The sequence below is a fragment of the Anguilla rostrata genome, chromosome 12, assembly GCF_018555375.3.
Source record: "Anguilla rostrata isolate EN2019 chromosome 12, ASM1855537v3, whole genome shotgun sequence".
Classification (NCBI taxonomy): Eukaryota; Metazoa; Chordata; class Actinopteri; order Anguilliformes; family Anguillidae; genus Anguilla; species Anguilla rostrata.
Window position 1 is genome coordinate 9,290,309 of NC_057944.1, and position 9,337 is coordinate 9,299,645.

Below are 9,337 nucleotides of genomic sequence, written 5' to 3' on the forward strand. Positions count from 1 at the left end.
CGGGAACGGGTTCCACTCCTCCTCGCCGCACGCGGCCGGCTACCTGCAGGGGACGCGTGCGCACAAACCGACCTCATCTTCCCTCTGAGTCACCACCGGTCGCTAGACCAGGGCGTCAGGACCAGGCCGGCCGTCGAACTTCAGAAGCGACGGCTCTGCGTCAAAGCCGAACTTCGCAGGCCAATTATCCCGGCCACAGACACGCAGACGTCTGGACATTGTATCGCCAAGGACACGCGACAGGGTACGCACGGCGTACTCCCTGTGATCCAGAGACGTGAAAGTTTGAAGTTTTGTGGCAGAAAGCACACAAAAAGTGACCTCATCCACAGCTATGAACAACAGCCACCCAGTGAGCTGGAGCACTGACGCTCTACTGAGCTAAGACAGCATGTGTACGGTCAACATTCCCTTCAGCATAACTGCCAAGGTGAAATGTTATCTTCCATATATTAATTTTTGTGATTTTCATGTGTAGTGCAAACATCTTCAAGCTGTTCAAATCTTACCGGCGGCGCCCTTACGTGGCTGTGAAGTGCAAAGAACGTACAGGAAGCTTCGCCATTGGATGGGAATTTTATCTAATCTTCCAGTTATTCTCAGTGTACCCGGAGGCTCGCCCAGTTACAGCCAAGTTGTCCGTTCCAGCTGAGCGCAAAGTGACACTGCGCTTTGTCACTAAACTCCATGGCAACGGTACAATATTGTGCACCCTTCAGATTGCCAGGGATCATAGCACTTAATACAGTACCTTCACACGCCAGTGTTCACCAGCCATCCCCTCACTTCCAGAAACAGTTTTGCACGTTGAGAACAGTCAGCAGAACAAAGGAAAACGAACAGGTGAAAAGTAGCTCAGATGTCAATTTTTTATTGAACACAGAGAACTGCCAATGATTGGACCAGCTTTCCAGGTCATGTAGCGGATGCAGAGACCCTTCAGGTCTTCAAACCCAGGCTGGACACAGTGCTGAATATTATCTGCCATCTACAACAATGGCTTTAGCAATTAAATGCTGAATTAGCTCTTCAGGACATGAGTTTGAGAGCTCTGCTCTACACCATAGGCAAAGGAGCCAAGGCCGTCTGTTCTAATCATTATGAGTTTTTACATTCTAATTTCTGCAGATCTTCCTTCGCTCTCTGGTTCTTTGGCCTGAAAGTTCCCGTCTTGTGTTTCTGCTGTAGCGGTATGGACAGAGGCAGGTTTGCCTTGGGTTTCAAACCACAGCCATCACGGTCTGCAGGCTTGCCAAGACGCGGTTTAAGTTCAAAGTCAAAAATCCTGCCACACTGCAAAAGGTTAGGTGTTACAGCAACGTTAATAAAAGTAGATTCTCCTCTGATGAGAGTACAGTCCTGACTGGACTCTATAATAGATGGGGCCAAACACCGAACGACTTACCGGCCATTAAAAAATTGAGTCTCGGGTGAGGAGCGAGACACCGAACCGTTCTCCTCCAATAGGGCTGTGTTCTGGGTTTCCCACTAATTCTGCAGGCACTGTGCCGTGACCTGCACTGATTGGGTCACTCTGACGCGGTTCCAGAATGTTCCGGAATGTCTGCGGAACTGACCCGAAGTGGTTTCAGAGAGCTGACCACACAAATGGTTTCAACGAGGCTGAAGTGGTCTCAAAGCATTGAACCAGACTGGTGTGGTCCCAAAGGCCCAAACCAGACAGAAGCAATCTGAAAGGGGTGAACCGGGCTAAGGTGCTCTCAACAGGAACTGTTTGGAGGCTGGTACAGTCCTAGTGTCTTGAGATAGGAAGTGTTATTAAGTACCCTACCCACTGCCCCCCCTCACCCCCCCCCCCCCAGCCCCCGACTCCATCTCAACTAGCCCCCACTCCCCACTCCTCAGCATTCCAGTTGAAGCTGCTGCAAATGGCGGGCTGCCATGGCAACCTAAAGGAAACCCGGTGAGGCTGACGTCCGGGGCCATCTTCAGAGGGAATTCAGCACAGAGCAGATTCTCCACTAGTGATGCAGCACACCTGCTCAATAAAAAAAAGAATCAGTATAAACCTAAACACACTGAAGTGGCATGGGATGAACTTGTGAACTGAGCTGTAAAAAAATAAAACAAGGAATGCATTATGATAGATAACATTTATAATATGATGTCTCCCCCCCAAAAAATCTATTTTAAATGATTATACTGACTGAGAACTGTACATACACACACAATCTATGGTAAAATATATAGTACCATCTAGTCTTCCATAGAACATATTATGTTACATTAACAAATTCAGACACATTTTTGTGTTACTGTCTGCAGTTGCACGAATAAGAGACATATTTCTACATACATGAATTATGGCGCTTGAAAGGGTAGTTACTCCTTTATTACACTGTTATTGCGAGATGAAAATGATTAAATACATAGCATTCGGCATCCAACATCAGGGAATTCAAACCACCAGCAGCCCCTCAGCCTAACTGTGTGCATCTAAGCCATGCCTCTCAGACCCTTGACCTTGGGAAAGATCCTTGACCATGTGCCGCTTTTGAACTGAGAAGCAAAGAAGTACCAGCATGGAATAGAGCCAGATCTTTATGCTCACAATAGCTAATAAACAATATAAAATGGATGTGTTCACATGGCTCTGGAAACATGATATCTCTGCACAAGCTCCCAGGAGGTATGCAAAGTGTATTTTTTAAGGCAACTATAAAGCTAGCAGGTCATCGGAAACTTCTGTAGGAATCTAAAATACCATTAATCACGCAAAAACTGTCTGAGCCAATAAAAACACACACTACAGTCCATGCATGTGACACACACAAGCCTCACTCACAACCTCTGCAGCAGCCTGGTTCCATATATGGTCATGTCAGCTGATCGGCCCATATGGCTCTGCAGTCAGGTGACAAGTAGCAAAGAGGACTATGGCGGGGAAAACAAAGCATGCTGGGAAATGGAGTCCACAAACACACAGATGTTAAGCAGTTTGGAAACTGGTCAGGACAGTAGACTGTCTGTACATGTTTCGGTTATTTCTTTCCCTGCTCTTTCGCTGTAATTAGCGTCAGTGAGAACCTGGCCGTCGGACAAGCCCGCAGAGCTCCTCTGGGCTCCCGGGTCAGGAAGGCTATCGGCGGTGCAGATAAGATGTAACAGCGGGGCGTTTGTTTGGCTCCCGCTGAACTCAATGCACCCTTTTGTGCGGAGCCGCTTTTGATTTCTGGGCCCCGAGCCCAGCGGATCGAGAAAGGTCGTCTGAGTTCAGCCCGTTAACTCCTTCCCTCCCCGAAGCTCCGGAGCGCCCTTTCACGGAAACGCTGCGCCCCGTCGTCTCCGCTCAGCGAAACGGCGACGGGACCAGCGTCTAAATACTGTATCACCCCCAAATCAGGCGGCAGGTATATCAGAACGGACTGCACAGTACAACAACTGCCAGCCACAACCGGACAGAGCTAGTCTGCCAGAGACAAATCGGGCCGGCATGTACAGAACTGCATGTAATAAATTATTTACTGGACGTACCCAGCCAAGCCTAACGTAGGACACGTAACGAGCCATGGATGAGTGTGAGGAGGGTTTAAACGCGGGGGGTAGGTGAGGGGAGGGGAGGGGGAGACGGCTCACGGCCTCTCTCACCTCAGACAGACCGTCCGCTTTGCCCGGCTGCCAACGAGCCAAGCTGGCACCATGCTCCCAGAGCCGTTCCTACGCGCCAGCTACTTTAGCCTTTTACCTCCGGGGGCTAGAGTTTCCAAGCTCCCCGTGCTCAAACAGGACGCAGCCGGGGGGGACCCCGGGAGGGGGGGGGGGGGCACAGCAGTTTGGGTTTCAGTCTCCAATTTTCAGTGTGCGTCAAGGCAAGTTCACCTATGGCAGGTCATGTTTGACATAAGGAAATGCTGTACAGGACGGGGGCATTTTTGGCTGAAATGTGGAAGTACTGGCAACCCTGATCTAAAGCAGCACGTCTCACTCCAAAGTCCAAAAACTGACAAGGCGTTCAGTGTCTGGCTGCCATTAATACCACCACATTTCCCCTTCTCAAAAGGCATTCCATGGAGAAAAAAAAAGGTGACTCTTCCTCCCTGTGGTTTGAGCAAACAAATTCCAGGAAGCGTTAGCTTTAAAAAAAAAAAAAGAAAAAACAGTATTTATCCTTTAATTATGAGCGACGTAAACGCTTCCGTTAAATTTGTTATTCGAAGTTAGACTCAAAGACTGAATTCCTTCCTCGGCCCCAGTCAGGTCGCTGTTCGTTCACGGAAAAGAAAACCTTTGTTTCCTAAACGGCTCGTTTAGAAACGCTTTTCCCCGTCCTCTGCCCCCAGCTGCGAATATTTAGGAAAAGAGGAGGAAGAGGAGGAAGAGCGGTCGCCCCGGCGACGCAGGAGGTGCGGTCAGGCCCGGCCGCCTCGGCGGTGTCAGAGCCGCCTTCCTAACAGCGCAGGGAATGTTTACTTTCCGGAAGGGTCCGTATCGGAGGGAAAGCCAGGTCGCCGCAGGCCTTGTTTCTCTTGGCCCCGTGTGCGGCGGCCTGCCCAAGGGTTCGGGGAAAAGGGCCAGGCGGGGGTAGGCGCGGGGCGCCGGGGGATTCTGGGTAAAGCCGAACGGAGGGGCCCGGAGGAGAAAAGTTGGCGCGGGAGATATCTCTGTGGCGCTCAAAACTCCACAGCTCGCTGCGTTGTTCCTGGAACCCGCCTCGTGGACCTTCACATTACATTACATTACATTACAGGCATTTAGCAGACGCTCTTATCCAGAGCGACTTACACAACTTTTACATGGCATTTACACTGTATCCATTTATACAGCTGGATATATACTGAAGCAATGCAGGTTAAGTACCTTGCTCAAGGGTACAACGGCAGTGTCCTTACCCGGGAATCGAACCTGCGACCTTTCGGTTACAAGCCCAGTTCCTTACCCACTGTGCTACACTCCGTCCTACACTTCACAAGCGACACACGTCTAAAGAGCTGAAGATTTGGACCCCTGTTCAGCCGGCCGTGACTCTCTCTGTTTCCGCGACGGCTCGTCTGCGTCCCCCCGCCGCTATTTTTGGACGCCGAGGGATCGGAACAATGCGGAGTCCTCAGCGGGTCCGCCTGGCGGGACGGGGAGACGGGCCCGAGTCTTTATCAGGGGCGTAACGCGGCAAGGTCAGGCTCCTTTAAAGGAATCCGATTTTACTGTAAAACCCCTCCGTGCGTCGGGCGCGGGGCGGGGGCGAGAGCCCGGCCTTACAGCAGAGCCGTCGCTCGTCCGCGGCGAAGGGGGGGTTCAGACGCGCGGGCGCAGAGACGCGGCCCGAACGCCATCGCTCCGCGAGCGGCGCGCTAACTGAGCGCGCTCTGATTTCAGACAGCGCCGCCGCCCGCCGTCGCGCGCGCTCGAAGGGCGTCGTTCCCGGCGTTTCCGGCGCAGGTGAGACGAGCCCGGCGTTGTTTTCCGTCTTCTGTCCCCCTCCCCCCTCCCGCCAAACCCGCCGCATTAGGATTCGGGCCCCGTCGCCGCCCCCCCCCCCCCTCCCCAGACACCGTCTGCTGGCCTTCAGCGCTGACAAGGAGATGGATGGCTCCTCCCAGAGGACTCCTCCCAGAGCATGCTGGGAAACTAACTCTTTGTGTCCCCCCGGCGTCTTCCCTCCCATTACCACAGCATTATCCCCCCCCCTCCCCCGACCCCCCCGCGCGCTGCACCGCGCTGATTTTCAGTCTCTTCCTGGTTACAGAGGCACTGGAGACAGGGGCCCTTAGAAACGGTGTGTCTGTGTGTGTGTGTGTGTGTGTTTGTATGCGTTTGTGTGCTCCTACTCCTGTGTATCGACACAGCACAATTTTAACAAAGGATACATACACATTCTCATACCAAGACGTTTGCTAAAACACATCAATGCTTTGATAAATAAAAGACAAAGAAAATCATGTTACTTGAAAATACGGTCATCTTTATTGTTGTCTTGAAGAGTACATATGATTTTAAATGAGCGTACAGAAAATCATGATTAATCACAGAAAATTTTCCATCACATATCAGATAACATACTATTGGAACAGGCTGAATCAATATTTGCAATGCATAATGGCCTTTTTCCATTTCAAATTCCAAAAGGATATGGGCTGGGGTACAGACTTTAGGAAAAAAGTGTTCGTCGATTCATACCAAAAGGTCCCAGAACACTAGAGTGCATACATTTTAGTGTTTTCATGTATTTCTGTAAGCATGTGTTTTTGCATAACACACAGATAGTGTGTGTGTGTGTGTGTGTGCATACATGTTTGTGTGTTTCTGTGTAAGTGTGTGTTTTTGCGTAACACAAATGTGAGAATGTGCATTTGCGCAAAGGACGGCCTGGGTGTATGTAGGTCTGTGAACGTGTGTATGAACGTCACAGACAGCTGATGAGATCTGAAGAGGTCAGAGTCAAAGGCCATCATCACTCTCAGGGGAGTCTGGAGGTCAACCTCTCTGTCCTTGCAGTCACCCTCCTCTCCTCTTCTCCCTTTTTTCTCCCTCCTCTCTGGCACATCTCTCTCTCTCTCCCTCCTTCCCTCCTTCCTTCCCTCCATCCCTGACCTGCCCTTACACTCGTCTAATCACACTCACCTGGAGCAGCAAATACAGCCCCCAACACCCTGGAGCGATCACACAACCTGAGAGAGAGAGAGAGACATCACAGATCACAACCTGAGAGAGAGACAAGCATCACAGATCACAACCTGAGAGAGAGACAAGCATCACAGATCACACAGCCTGAGAGAGAGACAAGCATCACAGATCACAAAACCTGAGCGAGACAAGCATCACAGATCACACAACCTAGAGAGAGAGAGACAAGCATCACAGATCACGAGCCTAGAGAGACAAGCATCACAGATCACACAACCTGAGAGAGAGAGAGACAAGCATCACAGATCACAACCTGAAACAAGCTTCACAGATCACACAGCCTGAGAGAGAGAGACAAGCATCACAGATCACAAAACCTGAGCGAGACAAGCATCACAGATCACACAACCTGAGAGAGAGAGACAAGCATCACAGATCACACAGCCTGAGAGAGAGAGACAAGCATCACAGGTCACACAACCTGAGAGAGACAAGCATCACAGATCACACAACCTGAGAGAGACAAGCATCACAGATCACACAACCTGAGAGAGAGACAAGCATCACAGATCACACAACCGGAGAGAAACAAGCAGAACAGATCACGCAACCAGATGGAGAGAAACAAGCATCACAGATCACGCAACCAGAGAAAAACAAGCAGAACAGATCACACAACCGGAGAGAAACAAGCAGAACAGATCACACAACCTGAGAGAGAGAGAGAGACAAGCAGAACAGATCACGCAACCAGAGAGAGAGAGACAAGCAGAACAGATCACACAACCAGAGAGAGAGAGACAAGCAGAACAGATCACGCAGCCTGAGAGAGATGCTCGTCGCCGTCGAGCTAACGACTGTGAGACTGAACTGTCAGTCGCACTAGCGTAGCGCCTTTTGGGCTATGGTAGCATCGGTGAGGGTAATAGACCAGAAGCACCGCTAACGTCTAGCGCGCTGGGTGATGTGTGCCAGCCATTTTGTGCTCTGCCTGAATACACTAGCTATTTTTTAATGTGTTTTCACAAAATTTCATATCTTACCACAGCAGGGTGAAACTGGACATCTGGCACCTGAGATAAAAGTGAACATGAAAAAAAATTACCACAATTAAATCACACAAGTTTGCACAGTAAAAACTATTTAATGACTTAAATTTTACCTAAAAGCAAGCATTTAAATTTGATGTTTACTTATACTTCTGGTAAGTGGAGAAAAACATGATGGTGGACAGGTGACCGTATTTGTGGGACTGTCTGCTGCTCAACACTGATGTCAGTGGCGTCGCAGGGTAGCTATCTGCAGTGCATTGTGGGTCACTAGATTGATGAGAGCTAGCCCGGGACAAGATGGCATGTGTAAGAGTGAGAGAGTATGCGTATGTGTGTTTACAATGAATGCGTGAGTGTGTACGATACGGAGTAGTAGCAGTAGCCGCAGTAGCAGCAGTAGCAGTAGCAGCAGCAGCGTAGCAGTGCAGCAGCATGCAGCACAGCAGTAGCATAGCAGCTAGCCAGCAGCAGCAGCAGAGCATGTAGAGCAGTAGTAGCAGCATGTAGCATAGTAGCAGCAGTAGCAATAGTAGCAGTAGCAGCAGCAGCAGCAGCAGCAGCAGCAGCGCTAGTCAGTAGCAGGAGCAGCAGCAGAGCAGCAGCAGCAGCAGCACAGTAGCAGTAGCATAGTAGCAGTAGCAGCAGTAGCAGTAGCAGCAGTAACAGCAGTAGCAGCAGCAGTAGCAGTAGCAGTAGTAGAGTAGTAGCAGCAGCAGCAGCAGCTAGCAGTAGCAGCAGCAGCAGTAGCATAGTAGCGAGCAGTAGCAGCAGCAGCAGTAGCAGTAGTAGCAGTAGCAGTAGCGCAGTAGCTGCAGTAGCATAGTATGCAGTAGCAGTAGCGTAGTAGTCAGTCAGTAGCGCAGTAGCAGTAGCAGCAGACAGCAGCAGCAGCAGCAGTAGCTAGCAGTAGCAGCAGCAGTAGCAGTAGCAGTAGCTGCAGTAGCAGTGCAGCAGTAGCAGTAGCATGCAGTAGCAGAGCACAGTAGCATAGCAGTAGTAGCAGTAGCAGCAGCAGCAGCAGCAGCAGCAGTAGCAGCAGCAGCAGCAGCAGTAGCAATAGTAGCAGTAGCAGCAGTAGCAGTAGCAGCAGTAACAGCAGTAGCAGCAGCAGTAGCAGTAGCAGTAGCAGAGCAGCATAGCACGCAGAGCAGTAGCGTACAGTAGCATAGCAGCAGCAGTAGTAGCAGTAGCAGTAGCAGCAGCAGCATAGAGTAGCAGCAGTAGTACAGCAGCAGAGTAGCAGTACAGTGCAGTAGAGTAGCAGCAGCCGTAGGTACAGTGTACGCAGCAGAGCAGTAGCTAAAGCGTGCAGCAGCAGGAGTAGAGCAGGCAGCAGTAGCCGGTTCTCAGCCGTGGTACAGGGTGTTATCGCGCGCAGCAGTGCCGGTCGGTCACTGAGGGGTTAACAGGTTGTCGCAGGATCGGTCCTGGAGCAGGGCCAGCCGCGGGTTACGTCCAAGTCGCAGTCAGTGGAAAAAACCAATCCCACAGACACTGCCTAATTATCCGCAGAAGTGAAAGCCAGTCGCAGTTCAATAACTCCGGCAGAAAAAAAAGCGTCGAATAGATACCGCGTTGCCATGGCAACGTCTCAAAAGCAGCGCGGTGGAGAGCACAGGAAGGTGGGCAGTTAGCCGGGAGTTAGGGGGTGGGGGGGGGGCGGAGGGGCGGGGGTAGACAGTCAGGGGAGTGGGTGGAGAGGA

At 50.9% G+C, this 9,337-nt stretch overlaps 1 long non-coding RNA gene across 1 annotated transcript; it reads right to left on the reverse strand.

The window, feature by feature from the left end:
* Positions 1-5,894: 5,894 nt before the first annotated feature.
* On the reverse strand, positions 5,895-7,619 carry LOC135236395 (uncharacterized). Its single transcript, XR_010324574.1, has 2 exons — positions 7,162-7,619; positions 5,895-6,923 (listed from the first exon to the last, which is right to left on the reverse strand). It is a non-coding gene; the product is annotated as an uncharacterized LOC135236395 (long non-coding RNA).
* Positions 7,620-9,337: the final 1,718 nt, after the last annotated feature.